This window comes from Eptatretus burgeri, chromosome 6 (assembly GCF_056783735.1).
Source record: "Eptatretus burgeri isolate ZD-2024b chromosome 6, Ebu_testis_v1, whole genome shotgun sequence".
Classification (NCBI taxonomy): Eukaryota; Metazoa; Chordata; class Myxini; order Myxiniformes; family Myxinidae; genus Eptatretus; species Eptatretus burgeri.
This window is the reverse complement of record NC_140966.1, coordinates 31127777-31143348: the sequence shown is the minus strand read 5'-3', so window position 1 is coordinate 31143348 and position 15572 is coordinate 31127777. Positions and strand designations below refer to the sequence as shown.

Sequence of the window (15572 nt, the reverse complement as noted above, 5' to 3'; positions counted from 1 at the left end):
CATTTTATAAGTACCCATCCTCTTTTGGGCTGCTGTTACACAAATAACCACTACAACCTGATTTGTAATAGGAATATAGTATGGCACACAGAATTTTGTATTTGGAAAACTCTCCTCCCCTCCCCCATGGGTTTAATCCTAATCCTGATGACCAATTGTTGTGAGTGCAATTTGGTGGCGAGTAAGAATCCCACCCCAAAAACACCAATTGTAAGAGTCTGGAATTGTCCCACTCGTGAAAGTCAATTGTAATGGACATCGGCCTCCTGAAGGCGTGACACGAGACATCTGGAGATAAACTTCCAAGACACCCAGTGGAGGAGTTCTTTGCACGCTCAGCGAGTCTTTGGCGGTGCACCTTTTAAAAGTTAATTTAACCGCGCAACAGTTCCAGCATGCACGTATGGTTTTACGGGGTACTTGATTATTTTGGAGGAGAATATTGCTACTCAAAATACACAGCAAATGGTTTTAGAAGTGACAGATATAATAAATAATACTAGCCGAAGCCCCGTCACAGACGGATTCCGTTCATTCAACCACCCTCACCAGCTCACCCACACTCGAGGGACATGGACTGGACAGGGCGTGCTTGCCCCCGCCTACTCATCCCCCGCCCATTCATGCCCCGCCCCTGCCCCATTCCCCCCCACCTTCAATTTGCTTACCCCCGCCCAAAAATGTAATTACCCTGGCCCCGCCTCTTCACTCCCCGACCTCCGGCTCTCGATTCCCCGCCCCACTTGCCCCCGGGCCCCCGCCCCCCTGTCCACCCCCTCACACTCAACCCCGCCTTATTCACCCCAGCCCCCGTGAGGAGCGTGAGGAGCACAAAATTGGTCCTTCAGTATTAATATATAGATAGAAGATACAATGTTTCTTGTTACATTTTTTGTGTCAAATTCACATTCTGAGGTAGTCAGCATGTGCAGAGGGTTTTACATTGCAGACGCTATTTTCGATGAGTGGAATTGCACCTCTCAACGGTAACGGTCTGTCGATGGCAGACATAATGACGTCACCGAATGACCAATGATGTCATGACGTCCTGACGCCTCTCAGCGGTGACGTCACACGTCACCATGTAAACGAATGTAAAACGAAAAGTGTTTATTCTGCTTCAGATTTGAAAGTTGACTATTGCCACTATGTGCGATCCACTCTCACAGGTACGAAGTCTCTTTCAGTCCAGGTCACAGTACCAAGAAAAACGTGACGCGACCGCGAGGAGGAGCACAAAATTGGCCCTTCAGTATTAATATACAGATGGATGGGGGTACAGGAAGCGATAATAGCAATTACAAAATACTAAGATAACCAGTCTGGAGACGTCAAAGTGCAGGCATGTCTTCGGACCCCTCTCCCAGTCCAATCTCACCCTTGGGCCTCTGCAGCTCTGGCAAGACTCTCTGCTTTTCCCCTGTGCTGGTTGTGTCACTCTGCGGCTGGCAAGGCAACCCAACTTGGTTGTGCGTTTTCATCCTGACTGGGCCGTGCTGTGCATAGATCTCTTGATGGCTAGGCCTCTCGGGCTGAGAGTCCTGTGCTGATGGCTGTGTGGCTCGCTCTCCGTGATGACTCCTCGTTGTGCGAGTTGTGACTCTCTGCTGTCCCAAGCTAACTGACTGCCTGGGCCTCTTATAGCCTCCCCCATCCCCACTGCATGGGTGTCGCACATGTGCTCTCATAGTGCTGTGCTTGCACATGCCACACGTGTGATAGCCATTTGTAAAACTGATGTGAGAGTCTTGAACGATGACATGTGGAGATGGTCACATGGAATGTGTGCAAGAGGTGTGAAACCACAGTGAGGGTGACTTAAGGGAAACGCAGGTGGAAGATGGGGAGAAGAGACAAACATGAGGGTGAGGATGACAGAGAAGCTAGTAAGACATCCGATTCTGGTTGATGCTAATTGGGGTTTATAAACACTTACCTAACATGCAATAAGGGATAACTGATGCATAATTAACCACTCATTATGTCCCAAGTCATTTTCATAAGTCTGAAACGAAATATTATCAAATGTAGACTGACAATTATTGGGAGAACGACAAAACAGAAGGAAAATTCAAAGAAAGAGCTGGACAGACTGGGATAGGCAAAAAAAGGCTCATTGGAATAGCCAAGAAGAGGTCAACTCAATTAGGATGGAGAAATAATCACAATAAATGCCCAAGATCAAAGACACTGTACCAATGGCTTTAAAGAAGATAGTGGGACTCAGTCAATGAAACAGGTGTAGGTTCTAGAAGGTAGAAACAGAAAGCATGAGTCACCTCCTATCCGGTTGTGAAAAACTCATGTCAGAACAGCTGTACACACAAAGGGAGGCTGTTCGTGGCTCAGTGTCGATCCTGAAAAGAGACCTCAGAATAAAGATATGACAACAAGAAAACTCCACAGCTTCGTCCATGAATCATGATCCCTTCCTGAAACGTATCTCGTGCTTTTCATATCATCTAGCATTCTGCCTTACTCTCCAAACTCTCTGCCTATGGCACCCAAGGCAAACTACACATATGGATTTCTGACTTCCTCAACTCTTGTAGCCAATGTGTGGCACTCAATGGAATCCTTTCATCTCCCCTGTCAAGGCTAGAGTGCCCCAAGGCAGTGTTCTGGGCCCAGTCCTATTCCTGATCTTCAAAAATGGTCTCTCTGACTCTGGAAAATCCTCTTTATGTATTGGCTGATGACTCTACCCTCTGCCATGACATCCCTCATCATTCAGAAAGGCAGGCTGCAGCCTCTTCCCTCTCTTCAGACCTTGAAAAGAAATAAGCTGGTTAAACATTTGGAATAAATCTTTCAATCCTGACAAATCTCACACTATCACAATCTCTCTCCAAAAGGACCATCCAGAAAAACCTCCAATCTACTTAACAATTTTCTCGAAGACGTTCAATCATTCAAACTCCTGGATCTCACTATCAGCCATGATCTTTCTTGGGCAAACCACATTTCAAAGTTGGCCTCCAAAGCCAGCCACTGACTGGGCATCCGCCATCATATAAAGTCCTTCTTTTGTACACCTGAACTCTTATCCACCTACAAGGCCTTCATCTGCAGCTTGATGGAGCACTGCTCTCCTCTCTGGCTTGGCTCCCCTTCCTCACATCTTGCTCAGCTTGACACTGCAGAAACCAAGGCTTTTAATATTATTGGAATCTCCTGAAATGAAGCAGAATCTTTGTGCCTATCACTTGGCCATTGCAGACAGGTCAGTGGTATCTCCGTCCTCCGCTGCCTCAATTCTGGTCTTGCACCCTCTGCGCGCTCTCGCGCTCTCTCTCTCTCTCTCTCTCTCTCTCTCTCTCTCTCTCTCTCTCTCTCTCTCTCTCTCTCTCTCTCTCTCTCTCTCGCTCTCTCTCGCTCTCTCTCGCTCTCTCTCGCTCTCTCGCTCTCTCGCTCTTTCTCTCTTTCTCTCTTTCTCTCTTTCTCTCTTGCTCTCTCTCTCTCTTGCTCTCTCTCTCTTGCTCTCTTGCTCTCTCTCTCTTGCTCTCTCTCTCTCTCTCTCTCTCTCTCTCTCTCTCTCTCTCTCTCTCTCTCTCTCTCTCTCCTTTGTCATCTCCCTCCCAGGTTTCTGCATGGCTGACACGGTCCATCATCAACTGCCTTTTGGTGAAACTACCTCCTGTATATCCAGGATCACTGCTCACCTCCACTCATTTGTTCCTTTGTTTTTCCCCACCTTTGGAACCAACTTCCACATTTTCTACAATATCATTCTTTCCTCCAGGTTTTCAAGATGGTTGTTCACCACCACCTCAGATCGTCTCCATTCCAAAACCATGATCTTTTCTTCCCTCGTTAACCCTACACAAATCCCTCCTTCCAATTTTCTAGAGTTCCCTCATTGGAGTTTCCCTCTGTTTTCTATCTCGTCCACCCCATGCATCCTCTGGGCCCATCTTGTCCATCCAATGCATGTGTGTTTTGCGTCATGGTTTTGTCCTGATCCGTTCACTGTACTAGCTCTTCCACGCGCCTCGCCTATTTATGCAAAAAATAATAAAAAAAATAAACTTCGATCCCTGGGAGGACTCCATTCCAATTTCTGAAACCTGCATATGGAGATAACAACCAACGAGAGAACACTAATATATTTTTTATTATTTTGTATGCAGCCAGTGGCTGCTGGTTGCATCATTTCTGTGAGCGTGGCTGTACTGCTGATGCAGTGCCACCGTTTCCAGTAAGCTGGTCCTCATTTTGCCACCCTCAGAAGAATGACAGGCTGAACAACACACCTGGTGTTATTTAACGGCGCAACAAGGGCTCAAACTCAAAATCCTAAGATGTTAAGGCAGCCTCCTTAACCGTCAAACAAACATCAGGGTTACTGTACTATTGAAAGTTATGGAATATGAATCCCAAGGGTTATGAGGCCATAAACAAGACTGGAATACATTTTGTAGGTTTCAATGATAAATTATTTAATTTCAAAGCAATTAAATCATGGGATAAATGAGGAGAAAAAATGAAAGGTTGGGAGGACACAGAAGTAATGGGGTAGAATGGAATGAGTATGTATGGGGTGGACTTGGGTTGGGAGGGGTGAAAATGTTGATATATTTCTGTACATAAAAAATATACAACCCCAAATGTCATCCGGGGGGGGTCCATATTACACCGTTCTCTCTAATATACTTTCCTCTGGAATTGATTGATTTGGTACATTCAATTACACGAGCAGACCATGTCCAGCAGACCATGCTTTTTGTGCTCAACCGTTAAATTATCCTTGGGAGTCTTTCACGATCAGCTCAGGATATTTTGTCTCTCGCTGCTTCGCTCCTCGTGTACAGTCCGTGGAAATATCAATGTTGAAAATTAATGTTAGTGGTTAGTGGCAGGTTTGTGAGCACACACATTAAACATTAATTAAGTTGAACAAATGAAATAGCACAATCTTAGATGCAAAGCATTCGGTATAATTATATGTTTTTGGATAATGTACTAAAGCAATTAAATTAAATTCTGCACTTGATGTGCAGAAATCAAGGCCTGTAAAAGAGCTAAAGCGAAAACATTATGAAGAACTATATAATTTGTGTTGATTTCCTTTACAACTCAGTTCAACACTTTGAAGAACACGTACATCAGTAGACCCTTAAAGCCTGGTGTTGGCTCAACGGTTAAGGAAGCTGGCTGAAGATCATCGGGTCTTGAGTTCACGCCTCTGTCCTGTCTTTGAATTAACACCAGGTAGGTTGACTCAGCCTGTAAGCCTGGTGTTGGCACAGTGGTTTGGGCAGCGGCTTGGGATCCAAAAGGTCCTGAGTTCAAGCCCCGTTGGGCCACTAAATTAATACACCAGGGGGTTGACTCAGCCTGTCATCCTTCCGAGGTCGGCGAAATGAGTACCAGTATACTGGGCCGGTGTATACCCCGGTTAAAATAGGTGTACCATATCCCTGTGTCGTAAGAGGCTACCAGGGTTGCGTCAGGAAGGGCATCCGGCGTAAAAACTAAGCCAAATCACGATGCGGATCATACGGATGATCCGCTGTGGCGACCCCAAATGGGAGCAGCCGAAAGAAGAAGAAGAAGAAGAAGAAGAAGAAGAAGAAGAGGAAGAGGAAGAGGTTGACTCAGCCTGTCATCCTTCTGAGGTTGGTGAAATGAGTACCAGCTGATTGGGAATAGGGGGCACTGCATCAGCGGCTCAGCAGCACTCCCAGCAATGATGCAACCAGCAGCCGCAGGATGCATATGAATAAATTAATAAGTAAAGCCTTCAAAAGAAAATTGCCTGTTTGTGTAGTAGATAGGAGAAAAATCGTGCAAATTATGATACAAGCATCAAATTTGGCATTTCTGTTCTGCAGGGCTTTCTGATCAAATCTGCCCGATTGGCCATTGGAAAATCCAAGATGGCGGCCATTTTTCAAGATGGCCGCCAAGTTAGCCTCCCGAAGTGTTTGTAGTTGTCCCATTTGCATGATCTAAGTGTGGACTGCTATGTTTTCAAGCCTGCTGGAGTGGATTTTCCTGTTTTTAAAGCGCCCTGACACACACTTTTTCTGATTTTGCACATTTGTTTATGATTTTCAAATGTTTGCATGACTTAACATGTATGTAGTAGTAGCAACTTATGCATGCGGTGTAGGGGTGTAGTGTTAGAGGTAGTACCTTTGTTTCAGCAGTCAGCCACATCCCTTGGATGGACTACTGGCACTGCTCATCTCTGGCCCAACTCTCATCTATGGCTCCAAGAAGTTGCTAGTGCACGGCATCGGCCACACCCTGGTAAACCGCGTTGGCTCGCGGGCTAAACTCGAAGTGGGTAGCACACAAAAGGTCTCTGCGTGTAATGGAGTACATCGAGCTCCAAATTTTTGAAGTGCACGACGTTAATGAAACAGATGTGCTGATTGAATCCAGGCCACTTACCATTCCTTTAATCAACATTTCCAGTTCATCGCCAAGTAAGAATTTCTTGAAGGAGTGATTGTTGGGCACGACTAAGGCACATTGGTGACATCACTGCTGTGAAACTCAGCATGGGGTTTAGCGTCAGCTTAGTAGGAATTGTATGTTGGCATCATACTGCAACAACTTACTAGTGTCCCAAATGTTGCCGAATCAACCCCGGATCAATTAGGCAGCCGCACCTGAATCAACAGGATCTGCCAGCGTGGGAGAGCCGAGCCAAGGATAAGGGGTTTTAGTTATCTGGATGGTGTACATCAATAATCAAGAATCAATCCAATCCAAGAATCAAGAATCATCCAATCAATAAAAACATTATTTCTTTCTTCAAACAAGAGCAAGCTGGGGGAAGTTCAAAGGAGAAAGTGCTGAAAGACGACTGTCAGCTGTTCTCACGACTGTTCATCTCATGCCAGAACAGGCAGTGTGACTTGCAAGAATTCTTCAAGCATGAGAATCAGTCACACCCTGCATCTCTCAGTGACAGCGGCAAGCTTCATACATGCCAGAAGTCACAGCTGGCTGAAATTCTTGAAGCGCAAGTGAACATCCTAGACAGAGAACCAAGGGGAGATGCAGTCATCATTGATGGCTCAGCACTTATCAATGCCCTACCTCCACGCACTTCAAAGATATTTGATGACTATGCTAAAGAAGACATCATCCCAAAGGTGGAATCCTATGGTGCCAGGTACGAGAGGGTGGACGTAGTGTTTGGTGTGTAGAAGAAGTCAAGTCTGAAGTCTGAGGCAAGGTCGAAAATGGGGCAAGGAATCAGAAGAAGAGTGACAGGAACCAGTAAGACCCCAAGTAACTGAAGAAACTTTCTTCGAGATGACAGCAACAAGACTGAGCTGTTTCACTTCCTTGCGGAAAAGATGTGTGAAGCACAGATGACAAGCACAGTCACAAAAGTAGAAGATGCCATTAGAAACACAAGGAAGTCACTGGATGCTGTGTCTCCATGTTGTCATGAAGAAGCTGACACTCGAATATTTGTACACACCAGGGATGCAACGACGGATGGTAGCAAGACCATTATCATTAAGGCTAATGACATGGACGTACTAGTCATAGCAATATCTGTACTGCCATGCTTACAGGAACTAGGTCTTGAGAACATGTGGATTGCCTTTGGCCAAAGAGCCAAGGCACGATGGATTCCAGTCCATGAGGTATTTCTGCAATAGGGCCTGAGAAAGCTGGAGGGATCCCATACTTCCATGCGTTCACTGGATGTGACATAGTGTCTGCCTTCTGCAGTAAAGGGAAGAAAACTGCATGGTAGACTTGGAACGTCTTTGATGATGTTTCTGAAACATTCACCAATCTCGGCCAGCATCCAACATTGATTAACGATCTTGACCTGCAGAGGCTGGAGAGATTCATTGTCCTCATGCAAGACAGATCAAGCGCAGCCACTGGTGTGGACGGAGCAAGACTGGATCTCTTTGCCCGCAAGCAGAGGCCGTACAACTCAATTCCACCAACACAGGCAGCCCTCAGAGAACATGCAAAGTGTGTGGCCTACCAGGCTGGGATCATCTGGGGTCAGGCAACCATCTCCAGTCCAGACACGAGCAGTCCCGCTGAATGGAGATGGACACGTAAAGGAGACGTGGCAGATATGTTGGACAACACTACCCCCTATTGCAGCCAGCTATCAGGAACTGACCAAGTGTTCCTGTAGGAAAGGTTGCAACCAGAGATGCAAGTGCTTCAGTCAGGGCTCTGCTGCACAGCACTCTGTAGCTGCATATGTGGACAGTAGCAGCTGGAGGAACATTCACATGGTATGCATAACTTTGAACATTTACTAGCCAGGGCCCGGTTGCAGAAAGGCCTTAGCTTCATATGACAATCATTAAAGTGGTGCAAAATCAGAAAAAGTGCATGTCAGGGGGCTTTAAAAACAGGAAAATCCACTCCAGCAGGCTTGAAATCATAGGTATCCACACCGAGGTCATGCAAATCGGACAACTACAAATACTTTGAGGCAAAAAGTCAACTTCGGGAGGCTAACTTGGCAGCCATCTTGAAAAATGGCCGCCATCTTGGATTTTCAAATGGCCAATCAGGCAGATTTGATTAAAGTCCCCTGGAGAATAAATGCGCCAAATTTGATGCTTGTATCATCATTTGCACGATTCCTCTGAAATATTGCTGTTATCTGCCCCACTAGTGGTGTCTCAATGGGTAGTTTTCATATTAAAATGAATCTTGATGAAACCCATGATCTTTAATTCCGAATAGATCGTGCTGACCATTGAAGGTGGTGTTGTTTCAATGCAAGCTTAATATTAAAATCACTGGTGAGAATTATTTAAAACAAGAAAATGTTCCAACCATCACAAGGATTTGTCATTTTTTAAATACAAAATTGAGGATCATGCAAGAGCGATATGACAGAGGGCAAAAAGGCAATGTAGTGACCTTTGGGCCACATTTGAATATAACTAGCATAAAAGGCCCGTCACTTTGCTGATGGCAATACCAATCTTTGTGTCATCACACCATTTGAAAGCCTTTATCCCTGAGCAGGGGTCAGCTTTTTGCGGGCTCCAATCATGGTACCCTTTCTTGTGGCAATGTTTTTTACGGCCGGATGCCCTTCCTGACGCCAACCCTTTAGGCTTAAATCACATTTGCTCTACGGTGAGGATACGGCGGCTGTACGCCCTCTGAATTGGCAGAAACGTGCGGCGGCCCCAGAGTTTCTGCGGTGGCCTCAGGGTGTCCCTACGCCGTTTGGCTATCTTTTACAGGCCGTGGGGGTCGCCGTGGAATTATAACGCGGTTATAACTTTTTTCATTTCTACGTTGGCCGTAGCAATTCGACAAGCCATAGTTGTGATGTAGTTGTGTTCCACGTCGACCGTACGTAGGGCGTACGGTGGGCTTGCATTATTCGTGCGGCTGCCGTAGTCTTTTATCAATGAAAAATGAATTTTGCCCTAAAAAGCGAATACATTTTTTAAAAACCAAACACGACGAAGCGTTCATGTTTGTTCACGTGTCTCCCCCACCTGTTTGAGCCACATATTCGCGCTTTGTTCATTCAGTTCGTCGGTGGAAGTCCTCGTGAAAGCATCTCTCGTGTGTTGATCGCTACTTTACCTTGTGTTTTCACCTTGATTTGTGCCGCTTTGTTTTTTTTACTCATCTCGTGTTTTAATTAATAACAAAAAAGCAATCCTATCACGTGATGTGACGGACTGTCGGGCAAGGATTTAATTTCACAGAAAAACCAGTTGTAATTTGGAATATCCATGATTACCTCAGCCCGATGCGTTTGATGAAAGCGATTGTGGTTCTGGGGGCATCATGTTTGATGAGCTGCCCTGGGGGCAGCACTCGCAGAGTGCGCGAGCGATCGGAACCCAGGCCGGAGCTCGAGCCTGTGTGGACCTTTGGATTGGTGATTGTACCAGTTTATATACAATACACCGCAACCGAAGGTCATTTACTCATCTTATTTTACCTTAAACATGGGGAATTTCAGTTGAAAGTGTCTTGAAAGTGGGTTTTCTTGGGGTCCAGGAACAGATTAATTCACTCCATTATTTCTTATTGGGAAAATAGTTTGGGAATCGAACTTTTTGCAATCCGAACAGCCTCCTGGAACGAATTCAATTCGGATTCTGGGGGCACCACGTACTCGTATGTTCCGAACTGTTATATTTTTATTTCAGTAAAAAAAGAACTGGTATATATACCCACTCGTTACCGTCCGTCTGGCCGCACATTCGCCTTAGGGCCCCCTGCGGTCGCCTTGAGGCTACCTTGCGTCTGCCTTGAAAATTCTATGGCCACCGCAGGGACGCCCTAAGGTCACCGTGCGACATCAAATCAAAGACCGTACGGCACCACCACGTTTTCGGTCTCCACAATTTCTAAATACGCCGTGCGGCTCCCCGAAAAATAAAAACATATATGACTGCTACATTGTGTGACCGTGGAAATACTGCGGCCGCCGTATAATTGCTAGTGGCCATAGATTTTGGAGACCCCATGGCCGCCATGGCAAATGTGACAGGCCTTGGTCACCTTCGACCCTGCAGGGATGATTAGCAATATACTGGTGCTCATTTCGCCGACCTTTGGAAGAATGACAGGCCAAGTCAACTCCCCTGAAGCTAATTCAGCAGCCAGTGGGGCTCGGAGAGAGAAGGAGAAGGAGAAGGAGAACTGTGAACCTGAATAGCACTAAGTTCCTTGACTTTGCAAGAAGTCATGGACTTAGGGTGGCTGGTTCATGGTTTCAGTGCCCACAAGCTCATCGCTGGACTTGGTATTCCAACGCTGGCGGTGTGGCAAAGGAGATTGACCATATGCTCGTTGATGGTCACTGGAGGATGATCCAGAACTGCAGGGTCTACCGGAGTGCTCATTTCCTCAATACTGACCACCGGCTTGATGTAGCAACTCTTAAGTTGCATCTTAAATCCAGGAGAATGGTACCATCCCAGCCTAGGCTGGATGTTGGCAAGATCAAGGATGAGAGGGTAGCTGAGGAATTTGCGAACAAGCTGAGTGGAGAGTTGGGGGGTCTGGGTGCTTTGGGGATCCTGAAGAGTTGTGCAGTGCCTTCAAGACCACCATCCTTGATGTTGCTGGTCGATGTCTTGGAACTCACCAGAGGGCGAAGAGGAATTTTGTCACTCAAGGGACACCGGATACCATTGCCCAGAGTCGCAGGGCCAGGCTGAATGGCAGAGCTGAGCTGTTCAGGGAGGTGAGGCGTAAAACTGTACGTGCACTCAGGGTGGACAAGGAGGCCGATGTACGAGGTATCTGTGAGGGGGTAGAGCACCACTGTGGTCAAGTTATTCTCGTCCTGCTTCCAGGGGAATTCAGACATTGCGTTCATCCAAGCCCATCCCTCGGTGTACTACAGTAAGAGCAGAAGGTGGTGGGCTCTTGACATAGGAGTCTGAAGTGAAGGCCCGCTGGGCCGTTTACTTTGAGCGGTTGTACCAGGGTGTTCCATTAGCTGTCGAGTTGGACGTCAGGGGTGTTAAAATCCCTATTGCTGACCATCCAACCAACTCTGGTCCACCTTAGTTTGTGGAAACACAGGGTGCTGTGAACCGGTTGAAATGGGGTAAAGCCCCAGGGATCTGTAGCATCCATGCTGAACTTCTCAAGGCTGGTGGAAATGGTGCACTCGTGTTGTTGCATGCAGTTCTGTGCTCTGCCTGGAACACAGGCATCCTCCCAACTGACTGGACGAGGGGCCTTGTTGTCCCTCTCTGGAAAGGGAAGGGTGATCGCCAAGACTGCAACAACTACTGAGGGGTGACGCTGCTCTCAGTGTCGGGCACAGCCTTTACTCAGATAATTATTGAAAGGATTTGCTACCATCTTCTTGAGCACCAGCGCCCAGAGCAGTCGTGCCATATCCTTACACCAACGAGGTCAACGATTGACCATATTCACTTACCTTGGCAGTGATATTCATGTCTCTGCTGGCTGTGCGCTGGAGGTCAACAGACGTCTGGTTCAGGCCTGGGGAGTCATGCATGCACAGGAGCATGGGGTGTGGCGCTGCCGGGACCTGTGTGGGTGGATGAAAGTCTGAGTCTTCAGGTCCTTGGTGCTTCCAGTCTTGCTCTATGGATGTGAGACTTGGACTTTGACCAGGGATTTGAGAGGGAGACTTAATCCCTTTGGTACCAGGTCTCTTCGGAGAATCTTTGGCTATCACTGATCGGACTTTGTGTCGAACGAGCGGTTGCTGAGAGAGACTCAAATGAGATTTGTTACCTGCATAGTCCGTGAGCATCAGCTGCGGCTGTATGGACATGTGGCTCATTTTCAAGACGCTGATTCTGCTCACCAGACTCTTTCAGCAAGGGAGCCTCGTGTGTGGTGGAGGCCAATAGGCCGACCACGTTCCTCGTGGTTTCAGCAGGTTTATCAACATCTCACGGTGATGGAGATGGGCCAGGCATCTGCCTGGGCGATGGCCAGATGGAGGCCCCTGGAGTACCGGCGGAAAGTGGACGCAGCGACGCGCTGCTCTGGTGCATGGTCCCGTACCTGACCTGACCTGACAACTAATGCTGCCAGATGGGAAGCCGGTTTCACGTACATCCGAGGGATGGCACCCACCTTGTCGTCACAGTCGAGGAACATCATGGCAGTAATTGCGAATCACCCTTTAGCATTAGCCCGACCCTTTTTCCGAAGGATTGGCTTCTTCTTTCTCCTACCATAAAATCGAAGAGATTATACTACATTCGAGTTTTGTGGCCTGAGAAGCTCGGCGCACTGCTTGAAGGAGTTGAGAGCCAGACCATACATTAATTGTCGAGCCGACTCCCGTGTACAACATAATAATTTAAACAACCTTTTCGAACCACAGTTCAGCTGGAAGTTGCAAATTAGTGGTTCGGCTGCTGAGAACACTGGAAAAATGACATTAAAATCGATGCTTCCACATAGATTGCAGGGCTCACTGTGCCTCACCCTGACGTAAGAGCAAGTCAAGGCTGGTACGTACGCTGAGAGGGTTGTCAGTGTGTACCTCAGTGCTTCCATGGTGGCTCCAGAACCTGTTTAAGGAGGCAACCGGTTTGAATCTCGCACTTTAAAACTCACAGCGCTCTGCACGGTTATACTGTGCTTGGTGCAGTATGTATATATATATATATATATATATATATATATATATATATATATATATATATATATATATATATATATATATATATATATATATATATATATTGTTGTGGATTTAGAAAGCTTGTGCACACAAACAGCCAGAGTCCCTGTATTTCAGTTATTTCAAGAAGTATGTGTTTATAGTTAGAATCCCTCCTTTTGTCTAATGGGAATTTCGTGTGTGCGCTACGAGTTATTTTTTAGTTTGGTTTTTTTTAACAACTACAATAATAATAACGCCACTGTCCCTCACTCGACCCAGTCACCATTGCCCACGTGTTTTTGGCTGAGGGCATGGGTGGAGCCTCAGTCACTTCGGATCGAGGCTCCGCTCCAAGGAAGGGCATGGACCGTTTCCTCCAGCCAAATGAGTGGAGGGCGAGCACCACACGCGTGCCCCAGCCAATCGGGAGACTGACCACGAGTAATCCGACAACCCCTCGTCCAATCAGGAGGCGAGGAGTGAGGAAAGAAACCCCTCCCACCTCAAGAGAGAAAAATGAGACGAGAGGACGACAGACAGGAGTGTTCGTGGCGATTGCGGTGCGGTCTGTGGTCATTGTTGAGCAGTCTGCAGTCTTGGAGCTGACAATGCCAAGGTCGTGGGTTTGAGTCCCACGGTGGTGGTTCGTGGTCGGTGTGACCGCACGATGCGGGACAGGTACCCCGGCCCGTCTCTACCGAATAAACCCACGGGGTCCAGTTTCTTTTGGGTGTGTGTGTGTGTGTGTGTGTGTGTGTGTGTGTGTGTGTGTGTGTGTGTGTGTGTGTGTGTGTGTGTGTGTGTGTGTCCGTGGGCCCCGTCTGCAGTAGAATTGTATAAGTGTTTTCCTTTCCTTGTAAATTACATTTGCTTATTCGTGATAACTCTGCTCTTTTTGTGCTTCCCCTTCCCGATTATTGTTATAAATAAACCCCTGTTAAATGTACCAGCTCGTTTTCTGTGCTTTCTCCCATTGGCCTAGCATGGTGCGTATTGAGAAGTAGTGAAGCCGTTCGTGCCGTAAATTGTTAATTTGGTCCGGCGCGGCTTTGTTAGCTTCCACTCGGTTACAATATGCCAATATTGTATGTTTGGTTAACTATGCCAATACCTATGCCAATAGCGACTCGGTTCGGACAAAGTCGGTTGAGGGTGTGGTTTTCCCCGGTAGCTGGACGACGTGGGTACTTAGGTATATTGAAATTAGGCAATTAGCCCGACCCCACGCCGTCGAAATATTGGCGACCATGGTCCGCTAAGCCCTAAGAGACCCGTGACCTTTTGGAGTTGTCCGAGAGTCACGACCTAAATTCCGGGTGTTCGGTGGGAGACGACTCTACTGCTCCACCTAGTGGTCGTTTATCGCCACTGAACCCCAACCCACAACAATATATATATATATATATATATATATATATATATATATATATATATATATATATATATATATATATATATATTTATAGTGCTGTTCACATGAAACAATCACGGCGGCTCCAGATCCTGACAAAGAAGGCATCTGGTGCCACAGGTCGCTCACGCAGGTCTTGGGATTGTACACGTCACTCGTCCTGCATGCTGTCAAAGCCTCCATGGGGGTGATAGATGGTGCCACAGCATATCTCGGTGTCATATTTTGCACTCGTGAATTACAGAGTGAGGATGATGGCATGCAAGCATTCCTCATCTCCCACGCGATGACCAATGTTCAGGACTTTTCCGCACACGAGACAACTACCTTGATCACGTGACATGCCTCGTTGAATGGAGCACCCTCCCATCCTCGCGGCACATAGCACATTTCACATCTCTTATCCTGCCTTTGCCTCCTCCGATTTACTGGGGAGACAAAGGCAGGCTGCAAATGTGGCATCGTCACACACGTAACAGGCACGAGTTCATCCTTTGACAATTTCTTCAGCATGCAAAGTACATGATCCTCATGAAGAACATGCGACCACCCATCAGTTATCCTTACAATAATATCCATTTTTCCAGATCCACACCCATGCTTCTATCAGTCACTCATCCCTATTAAATCGCACTCTCACTGTAACACTCGCATCGGCAACTCACCCCTCTCATTCTCCGTGCACACGTCCATTATTCTCACAAGTTTGTTCCATTTTGCCCCCCGAAGCCGCCAATGTTACCAGAGTCACTGATCCTTGTAACCACGCTCCTCCGCTATTAACCACGCCCCCATGTGTTTTCACACGTCCCTGTCATGTGCGTCTTTTCTGAATGAATCCCCCCTGCCTGTGAAACACCAGGATGACAATTTATTAGCTGGGTCGGGATTCAAACCCAGGCTAGACGGGAAAGAGGCATGTGTGTGTACGTACGTCAAAGCCATCCTGTCTGCCCAGCTCATAACTTAATGTGCTGTTAAACAAACTGCGATTCCATGTTGTCTTTATACGTTTAAAATATATCTCGTTTGGTATCATGTTCTTTCTTCTGGGAGAATGTTGAGCTTTGC

At 46.9% G+C, this 15572-nt stretch overlaps 1 protein-coding gene across 1 annotated transcript in view; it reads right to left on the bottom strand.

Moving 5' to 3' along the window:
* ERBIN (erbb2 interacting protein) overlaps positions 1-15191 on the bottom strand; it is a 261007-nt gene extending 245816 nt beyond the window's left edge. Inside the window, exon 1 of the mRNA XM_085884469.1 lies at positions 15167-15191. The gene's annotated coding sequence lies outside the window, so the exon portion shown is untranslated. The remainder of the gene's footprint in view (positions 1-15166) is intronic.
* Between the last annotated feature and the right edge of the window lie 381 nt (positions 15192-15572).